Source organism: Hyperolius riggenbachi, chromosome 5 (assembly GCF_040937935.1).
Source record: "Hyperolius riggenbachi isolate aHypRig1 chromosome 5, aHypRig1.pri, whole genome shotgun sequence".
NCBI classification, from domain to species: Eukaryota; Metazoa; Chordata; class Amphibia; order Anura; family Hyperoliidae; genus Hyperolius; species Hyperolius riggenbachi.
Window position 1 is genome coordinate 313,595,798 of NC_090650.1, and position 13,278 is coordinate 313,609,075.

General features: G+C 42.9%; 1 protein-coding gene across 6 annotated transcripts in view; it reads left to right on the top strand.

Moving 5' to 3' along the window:
• Nucleotides 1-3,702: 3,702 nt before the first annotated feature.
• Nucleotides 3,703-13,278, top strand: part of EPB41L3 (erythrocyte membrane protein band 4.1 like 3) — a 259,305-nt gene continuing 249,729 nt past the window's right edge. For 4 of the 6 annotated variants that reach the window (XM_068237206.1, XM_068237209.1, XM_068237207.1 and 1 more), the window contains exon 1: nucleotides 3,705-3,862. The gene's annotated coding sequence lies outside the window, so the exon portion shown is untranslated. Of the gene's footprint in view, nucleotides 3,863-13,278 lie in introns of all 6 variants that reach the window. The other 2 variants (XM_068237211.1, XM_068237210.1) reach the window with 2 other exon arrangements.

Below are 13,278 nucleotides of genomic sequence, written 5' to 3' on the forward strand. Positions count from 1 at the left end.
TAGAGTGACGTCATGTAAACAAACTCACGTAAAACTACAAGTAAAAGTAAAAAAACATTACAATACACAAATATTTCCCCAAATAAAACACTATTTATATCCCACCCTCCCAAAAATGCCCACAAAAAATGTTTAATAAAAAAAACAAAAACATTACTATAAAAAAAACACAAATATTTACCTAACTCTAAACTTTTTAAATATTTATGTAAAGATGAAATATTTCTCTCTATTTTTTTTTTATAAGCTTGTAAATAGTGATGGATGCAAAACGGAAAAAATGCTCTTATTTCCAAATAAAATATTGTCGCGATACATTGTGATAGGGACATAATTTAAACGGTGAAATAACCGTGACATATGGGCAAATACAATACGTGGGTTTTAATTATGGAGGCATGTTTTATTTTAAAACTATAATGGCTGAAAACTGACAAATAATGAATTTTTTCATTTTTTTTTCTTATTCTTACTGTTAAAATGCATTTACAGTAAGGTAGCTCTTAGCAAAATGTACCCCCCAAAGAAAGCCTAATTGGTGGCGGAAAAAACAAGATATAGATCAGTGCATTGTGATAAGTAGTGATAAAGTTATAGGCTAATGAATGGGAGGTGAACATTGCTCGGATGCATAAAGTGAAAAGGACTGAAGGCTGAACGGGTTAAAGGAGCTTAAAAAGCCAAAATGTTTTGGTAATTAGAGGAGGCAGTGGTGGACTTACCTCCTCCAAGCAGACACAACACAACTGTACATTCAGTCTATTTATTAACGAACTCCAGATAAAAGAAAGCAACGCGTTTCACGGGTCAGCGCCCGCTTCCTCAGGCAATAAAAAAGGAGTTACAGCATCTAGCAAAACAAACAACACAGAGGCGCCGAGTGTTGTTTGTTTTGCTAGATGCTGTAACTCCTTTTTCTATTGCCTGAGGAAGCGGGCGCTGACCCGTGAAACGCGTTGCTTTTTTTTATCTGGAGTTCGTTAATAAATAGACTGAATGTACAGTCGTGTTGTGTCTGCTTGGAAGAGGTAAGTCCACCACTGCCTCCTCCAATTACCAAAAATGTTTGCCTTTTTTAAGCTCCTTTAAAACCCCTTTTATCCTTTTGGCGCCTCTGTTCTCTCCTTTATAATATTGTATCCACCCTGGGTGGAGGGTTGTGACCCTTTTCTACTATCTACAGAGAGCGACTTCTTATTCCTGAGTGGGGTTAGGATAATCTCCCCACCTTCCTTTATAATGGTTGTCTATTGGTGACCCATGCTTGTGAGTATAATAACTATTACTCTTTGTCATTATCCCCGTTGTCAATACATACTACACTATTGGGGCTCTTGGTGTTCCTCTGTTTATCTCGTTTGGAAGGAGGAAGTGTTTGTAATCACGTGACCGTGTGATTCCATTTCTGTTCTACTGGGCTCAGCGGTCCAGAAAAATTGGTGCAGCAGGAAACTTGCAGTCCGTTCAGTGAATCATGTGGTACTGATCAGTTTGAATGGATCCATAGGGTAACATTGGATCCGTTCCCTTTCGATTCAGGAACAGACCGTTTTTTAGCGCTAATGTGAACCGGGCCTAAAAGATTTGCGCCTGTTTTTCATGGTATTGAGTTTTTGCCTTTTTTTAGACTCAACTTGATATTTTTTTCTTATTTGCAAATTTTGAGTTTGCTATCTGACCACTGCCATGCAACACAGCTCCATTGAAGGTTTATAAGAAATAAATATGTATGTTCTGGAGATCAGTGGAAATGGTTTGTTTTGTTACTGGTCTGCCCCTTTCCACTCCCATTTTCCATTACCCTGTACTCCAATTATACATTTTCTTATATTTTGTACAACAGTCACATTGGCTCTGCAGTCATTGAGAAACAAGTACACAGCAGTGAGACTTCGTATTACTCTTTATTATACGTTCAGGCCTGGAATCCACTACAAAACGCTATTGCTAATCGCAATCGCTAGCGTTTTATATGAGTGGTTTGTAAGCGATTTCATGAGCGTTTTCGAAGGGGGCTATTTTAAAAAGTGTAATTAATTTGCCAGCGGTTATGTAGCGATTAGCTTTTTTTAATTCTGATTGGTCCTTTCAATTAATTTTCATTTTGTTACAGTGTGCAGTAATGTAAAAACGCTTGCAAAATCGCTCTGTGTAGGTTTTGATGAGCGATTATGCCAGCGTTTCTATACTTTACATTGCAGAAATGCTAACACTCAAAAATGCTGCTTGTCCTGGGGTTTACGATTTGGTAATCGCAATCGCTCCAGTGGAATTTGGCCCATCCATTAATATTAGCTGAGCATTTAGGGAAATCGCTAGCGGTTTGAATCGCTCCCTAAATGCTCAGAAAATTGCTCTAGTGTGTTCCAGCTCTCAGGCTATTATATAAAGTTATGCTCGTCTAACATTTTCACCAGTTTCCTGTATTCATCTGTTTAAGAAGACTGTACTGTTTACATATGATGATTTAATCCATTAACACTACTTCACAGAAAGTAAGGTAGTCTGAGTATTTCAAGATGTAGTACTGAAGGTGTGTGCGCCTGGTACTGTAAAAAAAATCATGACTATTTGTCAAGCCTTTTGGCAACACGATATGAATATCTCACTGAGGAGGGAGGATGTTAAACTTGTCACCAAATAGCAGAGAATGTGAAAGAAATAACAATCCACAGTGACCTTGAAGGCTTGTTTCTGTTATTTGTATAGTTATTTGTTACATACGGATACAAACAATTGAATGTTTCAGGTAGACCTAGGAGATTTTTTTCTGAAGGCTGCTGTGTATTGCTGCGATGTTTTTACAACTATAGCTTAGGGGAAAACAGAAACTAAATAAACAAGCATTATATTTAGCTATTCTGACATACAGTGCTGAATACAGAATAGTAAGTTGTCATTCATTAACAGGCCCACATGAGAGGTGTTTATATAGAGGTTGTATGTGATCTTACGCTAGTATCTGAGTGTATCAGCACTTTAACAAAAAGTAATTATGTAGCAGATTATATCAATTCACTCACTGGCTATTGATTCTGTGCATCACTCCTGCTGTACTGATCTGCAGCAGATGACATTGTTGGGTTAAACGATAGTTTATTGACTGAGAAGATTACAACCAATAGCAAGCTTTCAGTACAGCTTGGGACGTTGCTAGATACTGAATCTCCCCTGCAGGTAACACCAGGCTTGATGCAGATCTGTAGTTTACTGTTAGCCAATAATAGATATAATTTAGACCTACACTTCCCTCCTCCTAATGGGTAGGAGCTGTAGGGCTTCACAGAATTGTGATTTCAAATTGGTTTATCACTGTAGCCTGAGCTCACACTGCAAAAAGGACCCAGTACTGCTGATGGCAGAAGTCCGTGTATACTGCACAAGGAAGGAACCTTCAGCACTAATCCATATTGTTAGCATTTTGCACTTTCTGGTTGTACTTGTGAGGATCTTCCTGCATTGTGAATCCGTAACATTAGCATTCTGCACTTTTAGTCTGAGAATCTTCTTGCATTGTGAGCTTTCTCTGTGTACCTCGCAGTGCACCGTACTCAGTATAGCGCATAGACCTACTTCATGCGTTACTGTACAGCCCTGATGCCAGTCATATGGGGGATGCCTCGTCACTGCAGTAATTGGTGGGCTTCCCGTTCTATGGGCGGGGCAGCTTGCTACCTCGGAGCTGTGATTGGCTCCGGCGCACAGAGGCCGGGGTGCGTCTCGGGGAGAGGGGGAGCCGCCGCTGCAGCTGCTGTGCTGGGCCGGGCAGCTCGTACTTTGCAGCTGACGCGTGGCCGCTGCTCACCCAGTGACCCGATCCCGGCGAGCTCAGCCCGTCTGCGGCCACTCTGCAGGCACTAAGGTATGTCTCTGTGCCCGGCTCTCTTCTGCACCCCTTGTGCCCATCTCCATCCCGGATCCCCAGATCGGCTGCAGCATAACGGGAGTGCTGGAGTTCTGCAGGGCTGTATATATATAGCTCGCCTATAGGCGCCATTTTTTGATTTGCTGCATTCTGGAGCTCTTGCAGAATAGGCTGTGCTTGTGGAATAGCGGATCTGGAGGGGAGAGGGAAGGGGGTGGGTGGGATGTGCTGGGAGGGAATGCTGCATGCTCTGTGCTGCATATGCTGCTGCTTGACGATCACTTTACACCAGCAAGAAATCAGATCGGAGGTGCAGTGCGGGGGAGAGACATGCAGAGGCTGTGCATGGAAATGAGGTACCCTCAGCAGCTCACATAAACTCTCCATGCAGTGAGAGTCAGTCCCTGCAGGATGGACTCACCTGCCCTCTGAGCACATTGGCATGCATGGAGGCTGAGATGAGGGGCTGTGGATGGCTGCCCACTGAGGCGTAGGCTTGTCTGTGTCTTTATTTATTTAGTGGTCTTGGTCACTGAGCTCTCCAGCTTGTGATCATCCCCAGCCCGTGGCTTCTGCAATGCGGTGGGTGTGGTGAGATAGTAAATTGGAGATGTGGACCTCTGCAGTGCCAGCGCTCCTTGCCTGAAGCTTGGCATCTTCACCTCCAAGCACTGAGGACCTGCTCACTGTGCTCAGAGCTGCTCTCTACAGGATCTGCCTCCTGAGTGAGTCAAGGACATATGGCTTTCATTAGGCACAGCTGGACTGTGTTCAATGGGAAAGGGTGTTATTTCTCTAGTTATTCTGTGTTTTGTGAGTATTCCCTGGGCTGGCCTGAAAGAGGATGACTGAGTGAAGTGTTGGATGAGCTGTCAAAGTTTATACAATGTGGTACTAGTGTCCAAGTTTAGCATCTGTGGAGCTGAGCTGCAGTTGATTTCATTTCTGCAGTGTCATTTATGTTTTAATACATCTGTGTTATTTTACAGTGTATATTTTTCAGAATAACCAGAAAATGTTGTCTTGCGCTCTATACAGTGGCACACTTTGTTGAAGTTATTTTTCGTGTGTTTGTACATTAGAACATTTGTTTTTTTGTTGCACTTGGACATCCTTTGTAGGCTTGGCTAATGCTGCATTAGTTGCACTCTGTGTGCACTGCACAGTGCTGAGTGGCCTGGTAGCATGATTTGACATAATGCTCCATCAGCCTGTGTTGATCCTCAGAGCCTACCCTCATTCATGTTGACCTTTGCAGCCCCTCCTCATCTCTAGTGTTCTCTTCAGAGATTGTCAATTTCTTTTAACTCCTTCATGGCCACAAGCTTCTGGCGGATAAGGTCATCAGCACTCATTCTAGAGATAATTGCCTGGGTGCGAAATGACGCGAACCACGCGGCTGTCATTCTTTTATTACAGATGTGATTTTATAAGTGTTATAATTGAATTGTGCATTTTAGAAAAGCATGTATGAAATATGAGTGTGTTTTATTCTTGCTCATTACACCATTCTGCATTTTATAGGATTTTGTATGGTCCACACCTTTGTAAATACAAAATCCTGTAATAAAAAAAGTTGAATAAAGAGAGTTTTTTTTTTTTTTTTTATCTGGCAACTTGGTATAACCAAGAAAGAAATAATGGTTAGAACATTAGTGTTATAGAATTTGGTGAAAGTTTATAATGATGAACTCCCTGTTCTGTTAGCCACACCCATTGTAGATTATTGCAAAGAGCTGGGCTATTGTTTTTATTATTTGTTTTGTATTATTATAATTATTTGATGAAGCTCAAGTTTTTATTGTATAACAGATGTCACTTGTAAGGTCCAATGTGGCATAAAGTGGCGTCTTCTGTGTTTTTAATGAGTTCTGCAAATGGCTGAGATGAGACTGGTCTGGACACAGCCTATGACATCATTAGAGTACTGGCAGATAAGGGTGGGGTCCCCAGTGACTGTCTGGATCTTCTGTATGATTTCACATCACTAATTAAGTGAAAGTGACTGAACCCATATTGGCCTCTGCAGCAAGCTGTCTTCCAGAGTGCTTGATTTATACTTGAATGAACAAAAATACTTAGATCGCATGGTCAATATGTCCACAAAGTCAGATTTCATTATGGCATATTTAGAGGCAGTGCCAAGGGAATACTGTTCTCTGAAACCTTAATGGTGTGATAATATTTATTTAATTAGGTCATTGGTTCATATTTATATATGTCTGTAAAAATGAATCCATTACTTAATATAACCAGCTTTCATGCAAAGATTCAAGACTTTTCTAGTCCTGCTGCCAGTTTCTAGAACTTCTTGTCCTATCCTATTGGAATTATCTTTACCTTCAACAAATTAAAACAGTTAACCCCCCCCCCCCCCCCCTACTCCCCCACTCAGACTTACCTGTCCACATGTGGACATGTTGGAACTACCCAGTCATTACTAATGAAACATAGTCCCGTTTTCTCTTCCTATAATATGAGCTTGACTGGGCAGGATCTTGTTGTTTTTTTCTTTTTTTTTTTTTTTTTTCTTTCAGTTTATGTATTTTTACTTATTTGTTTTGTAATTTCAAACATATGAAAACAATAAAAAGTATTATAATATTTCTCATCCCTTTTTTGTTTTTATTTTTTTAGCATTAGCTCTTATGTCAGATGTGTCATTTAAGCTTTAGTACAGAGAGGACAGTACACTTCTGTCCTCTCGGTTACCTTAAAATAGTAAAAAAGCAAAAGAGAACTGTGGTCAAAGCTGCCAAAGATTTTTGCCCCAACATTCTTGCCTGATTGTAATTGATTTCTTTCCGAAATCGAGTGACATTACAGATTATACAGGGCGTTTTCTCTAGTGGCCAAAAGGACGAGGCAGGGGTGCAGTGGAATCTATACTGGGGTGGGGCGGCAGGGCCGGTGACTGGTCCCCCAGGTGTGCCCCTCACTAGTGCTGCTCTCTGGGGTACCTTGGCAAGGTATTAGCATTGTGAAGTGCTCTCTCATACTCTCCCCTCCAGCTGGCATGCCCCCTCTTCTCTTTCATCTCCCATTTTTTTTTTTCCTAAACATGTCTTATTTATTTATTTATTGTATTTGTAAAGCGCCAACATATTACGCAGCGCTGTATGTCTTTTACATGTATGTCTTTTACATATCTTGCGGTAATGTACAGTTACGATATGATGGTTGTGGGAATTTTCAGGGCGTGGCTTAGGCTCAACACACACCATACAATCTTGGTTGTTCAATCTTACCACTTTCATGTAGTACAAGAGCTTATCCAATCAATCATTCAAGGTATTTTCAATCTGTTGGTCCTTAGACTACATAGATTTGGTAAATCTGTGCAAACAAGATTGTATGGTGTGTGTTGAGCCTTAGTTTGCTGCTAACACCTAATTTAAATCCCTTCTTTATATGGTCAGGTTATCTCACATGGATGCTGTTGTTTGGCTTGCTCTCCATTTGGTTTTGATTCCGGTAAACAGTACCCAGCGAGCTTCCTGTAGATTGCAATAACTCTTACTGCTGCATCAGCACCATTCACACATAGAAAAAAAAGAGAACTGAAATTGTTAACTGAAGCCATATTCAAGGACAATGCTCACCCGCATTTAAATCTAGCAGAAAGTCTTGTAGCAGAGAGTTCAAATCGGCCAAGGCCACAAAGTAATTCAGCGCATAAATAGGATGGGTTAGAGCTGTCCAACTATTGGCTCTCCATTCTCTAAAAGTTGCTACGGCTCCAGATTACCTCAATACTCAACAGACTTTGCTTTATAAATGTGTTTGTAAAATGTTACGTAAAACATTCCATAAAGGAGTTCACTACATTGATGATGGAGAAAAAGGCAAAAGTTGGTCACCAACTGGGATTTTTGAGGCTTTGGCTAACTACATCCTGGCCTTTGTCCAGCCCTGGTTTACATAAAAAAACAATACTCTAATGGTGGCCATACACTGGTCGATTTGCCATCAGATTCGACCAAAAGATAGATCCCTCTCTGATCGAATCTGATCAGAGAGGGATCGTATGGCCACCTTACTGCAAACAGATTGTGAATCGATTTCAGCCTGAAACCGATCACAATCTGTGGAGCTGCCGCCCCCCCCCCCCCCCCCACCTCATACATTACCTGTTCCGGCCTTCGCGTGTCCCCTGGTCCACCGCTGTCTTCTTCTCCGCCTGGTCCCGGCATCTTCTCCGCATCGGCTCCCGGCTGGCATCTTCTCCCATCTCCTTCCGCATCACACATCCGGCATCTGCGTATAACTTTCTGTCACTCCGGTGACAGCGGAAGTTCAAATAGAGCGCCCTCTATTTGTACTTCCGCTGTCACTGCAGTGACACAGGAAGTTATGCTGGATGCCACGATGCGGAAAAGATGCCAGCCGGGAGGTGACAGCGGGGACTCACGCCGGCGGAGCAGGTAATGTATCTCCGCTATATTGCGTCGGGCATTCGAACGCCGCTATCGACGCACTTCTGACCCGCCGGTGACCGAGAAAAATCTTCCACACGGATGGATCGACGAGAACGATGGATTTCGGATGGAAATCCATCGTTCTGTCAACGGTGTGCGCTGCGATTTCACGGCCGTTTTGATCACTGTGATCGAAACGGCCGTATTTCGGCGGGAAAATCGTTAGGCGTATGGGCCCCTTTAGGCTGCTTTTACAGTGGGACGTTACAGGCGCATGTTAGAGCAGCCTGTAACGCAGCCCAACTCACAGTAATAAAAAATCAATGGGCTGTTCACAGTGCCCACGTTGCGTTACAGTGTAACGCTGCACGTTCAAAGAAAGTGCAGCATGCTGTGCGTTTATAGGCGGTTTTAGCCGCGTTAGACTGTTTGCACATGCTCAGTGCAGAAGAGGAGGAGGGGAGAGTCTATTGACCCTAGCCACATGACTAATTAATATTCACTGCACTGTGTGACATGCAGTGTTTACTTCCTGGAGCAGACGCTTTGTGTTACGATTGGCTGGCGGGACCACGTGATGCGGAGTGTTCCGATCACGTGGTCTCCACAGTCTTTTGCCGCATGCGCCATTTTCGTCCGATAGTATGCGTCAAAAAGTACGCATCAAGAGACGCATAACGCGGCTCTATATAACATCCAACTTCAAATCTCACATGCGTTGCGTTAGGGGCACGTTATGCGACCTTAACGTTGCATCTAACGCAACGTCTTAGTGGGAAAGAGCCCTTAAGGCAGCCATACACTGGTTGATTGCCACCAGATCGACCAACACTTAGATCCCTCTCTGATCGAATCTGATCACAGAGGGATCGAATGGCTGCCCATACACTGCAAACAGATTTTGAATCAATTTCAGTATGAAATGAATTCACAATCTGTGGAACTGCCACCTGCTGCCGCTTCTGCTCCCCTGGCCAGCCGCAATATATTACCTGTCCGCCGGCACGATTCTCCCAGGTCCCCGTAGTCTCATTTCTTCCAGCGTACTCCATCTTCACTTCCTGTCCTGTCACAAGCAGAAAGTTCAAACAGTAGAGCGCCCTCTACAGTTTGAACTTCGCTTTCTCACAAGACGGGATAGGAATTGAAGAGATGCCAGAAGAAGTGAGACCGCGGGGACTCGAGCCGGCCGAACAGGTGATGTATTGCTGCGTTGGTTGTCGTTGTGTTGAACGTCGCTAACGGCGCGCTCCCGACCCGCCGGCGATCTAAGGAAATTTTCCGCCTGGCCAGATGCACAGAATTAATCAATTTTGGATGGAAATCAGTCGACCGGTCCGCGTTTGCGTTATCTGTTTCACAGCAGATTCGATCAGTGATTGAATCTGCTGTCTATTGGCGGGAAATTGTGTTAGTGCATGGGCACCTTTACCTGCCATAATATATCATCCCATTCTGACTTTGTTCTCTACTATCTGTATTCTTTGTACCCATCTTCCATTCCATTTTATCTTTCTATTTAAAAAAATCTGATTGCTCGCATGCTTTTTCTTTTATTATCTTCAGCTCTTTTTAACATAAATTCAGTTCTCACCTTTGAGTCCCTGTGGAGTTGACCGCTTTCTTAGTGATCAAGTTTAGGATAAATGTCCGGGAAGAGGCAAAGATATCCATTTAGTATCTGCAGTAGGTGTCAGCTCTTGCCCTGTAATGCCAGCTCCCTAACTGACATGACACTTTGCCCACATACATATATAAGGGCTCGTTTCCACTATTGCGGTGCGGAATCGCCTGGATTCCACCGCTGATGAAATCGCATGCGGATGCGATTCCGCATGCGTTTTTTGCCGCGAATTCGCATAGGTGAGGGTATATGCGATTTTAACCATGTCACTGCCTGTGTGAATTTACATTGGTACCTATGCGAATTCGCGGCAAAAAACACATGGGGAAAACGCATGCGATTTTCCCTATTAAATACATTGTGCGCGATTCGCCTGCATTCCACACGCAGGCGAATTCTGCAGGGTGTTCCATGCAGATTTTCTCCACACAATAAAACGCTCCCGCAGACGCATAAGTGGAAACAGGCCCATTCACTTATATTGTCTATGCAAATCCGCATACGCAAGATGCAGATTCGCGATAGTGGAAACGAGGCCTAAAAGGCATATTTAATTGAGAGCAGGTTCTGCAGGTCCGGTCAGCAAAGTAGGATGACGTTGTTAATGAGAGAGGTGGAAGGAAGGGTTAGCTTTGGTTTGCTTTAACATATGTAAAGTATAAATTACGCTTAAATTACTGAACTTGCAGTTCAAGTAGACATTTTGGGGAGCATTACAAACTTCTGAAGATTATGGCCTTTGGAGGAAGCAGAAGTAGAGAAATGTATAAATCAGATATGCAATTTTTTAGAATTTCCCAGCCCATTGAAACTTATAGTGGTATTGTACTATACATTTTAAAGTGTTTGTTTTGTTTACCAAATGTAGCAATGGATGATTATTTCATTAAAGGACCAGTATCACAAAAAACCCGAAGGCAGTTAAAATCTGACCGACAGGTTTTGGGTCAGTCCATCTCCTCATGGGGGATTCTCAGCCAGCCTCCCTACTCACTTGCACACTATTTTGTCGATCAGACTTTGTAACTGCTGTTCAGGAAATGCTGTTGAGAACAAAGAAAACCCTGAGAATCCCGGTTCTGTCAGATTTTAACTGCCTACTTTTTCGTGATAGTTGTCCTTTAAAGAGGAAATCCAGTGAAAATAATGTAAAAAAAAAAAAAAAAAAAAAAGTGCTTCATTTTTACAATAATTATGTATAAATCATTTAGTCAGTGTTTGCACATTGTAAAATCTTTTAAATCCCTGATTTACATTCTGATATGTGTTACATGGTGACATTTTTACTGTTGGCAGGTGATGTAGCTGCTGCATGCTTTTTTGGCAGTTGGAAACAGCTGTAAACAGCTATTTCCCACAATGCAACAAGGCTCACAGACAGGAAACTGCCAGGACCATGGTCCTCAGTTTCTTGTGGGAGGGGTTTCACCACAATATCAGCCATATAGCGCCCCCTGATGTTCTGTTTGTGAAAAGGAATAGATTTCTCATGTAAAAGGGGATATCGGCTACTGATTGGGATAAGGTTTAATTCTTGGTCAGAGTTTTTCTTTAAGCAGCAGGGCAGCTTTGTAGCAGCTCTAGAATGTAACATACTGTGGCTGGCACTGCACTACTTCTTTCTTCACCTCTTCTCTCTGAGATTGGCTGGCTCAGTGTCACAGGTAGAAGCAGAGTATCTTTCAGGCCACAGTATGAGGCTCCTCCCACCCACAGAGGAGACCATCTCTTAGCAGTCTTTGCAATGGCATAAACCTGTCATGGCAGTTTTAAAGAAAGGGGCATGGCTAACCAGCGAACCTGGACTTTATGGAACAAGTGCTCAGTTTTTAGACCTTTTTTTTTTTTTTTTTTGCTGTCTGTGCTGATAGTTTGGGTTTTATTTTTACACAGGAGGTGCAATTTAATGGAATTCATCTGTAATTTCTAGTTATCCAAAATTCATAATGGGCTGTAGACTGTGATGTGAGAATGACAGTGGGGTCCTGCTAAACTGTTTATGCATGTGTGAGAACAACTTTTTCCTTTTATTTTTGTATAATTTATGGGATGAGCCCTGTCTGGGACATATGCCAAAGTAAGACCAAATTGTTAAATTTCACCTCCAGACTGAGACTAAGGCTAATTTCACACCAGGACGTTGCGTTAGAGGGGGCGTTAAGGTCGCATAACGTCCCCCTAACGGAACGCCTGGTGGTGCTGGATCTGGACGTCAGAGTGAGCCGCGTTGTGCAGCTCACTCTGGCGTCAGTGATGCCGTGATGCGCACTCTTGTGCGCATGCGGCATCACGTGGTCCCGCCGGCCAATCGCCGCACAGAGCGGCTGCTCCAGGAAGTAAACGCTGCACGTCATAACGTGCAGTGAATATTAATTAGCCATGTGCCTGGCCGCTCTCCGCTCCTCCCGCACATTACTGAGCATGTGCAAGCAGTCTAACGCGGTACGTTGTCTTGTGACGCAGCGTTACAATGTAACGTAACGTCCGCACTGTGAACAGCCCCATTGATTTTTCATTACTGTGCGGTGGGCTGCGTTACAGGCTGCTCTAACGTGCGCCTGTAACGTCCCACTGTGAAACCAGCCTTAAATATAACATAAAAGCTTAATACAGTGATGTGAAAAACTATTTGCCCCCTTCCTGATTTCTTATTCTTTTGCATGTTTGTCACACTTAAATGTTTCGGCTCATCAAAAACCGTTAACTATTAGTCAAAGATAACATAATTGAACACAAAATGCAGTTTTAAATGATGATTTTTATTATTTAGTGAGAAAAAAACTCAAAACCTACATGGCCCTGTGTGAAAAAGAAATTGCTCCCGAACCTAATAACTGGTTGGGCCACCCTTAGCAGCAATAACTGCAATCAAGCGTTTGCGATAACTTGCAACGAGTCTTTTACAGCGCTCTGGAGGAATTTTGGCCCACTCATCTTTGCAGAATTGTTGTAATTCTGCTTTATTTGAGGGTTTTCTAGCATGAACCTCCTTTTTAAGGTCATGCCACAACATCTCAATAGGATTCAGGCCAGGACTTTGACTAGGCCATTCCAAAGTCTTCATTTTGTTTTTCTTCACCCATTCAGAGGTGGATTTGCTGGTGTTTTTTGGGTCATTGTCATCCTGCAGCACCCAAGATCGCTTCAGCTTGAGTTGACGAACAGATGGCCGGACATTCTCCTTCAGGATTTTTTGGTAGACAGTAGAATTCCATCTATCACAGCAAGCCTTCCAGGTCCTGAAGCAGCAAAACAACCCCAGTCCATCACACTACCACCACCATATTTTACTGTTGGTATGATGTTCTTTTGCTGAAATGCTGTGTTACTTCTACGCCAGATGTAACGGGACACGCACCTTCCAAAAAGTT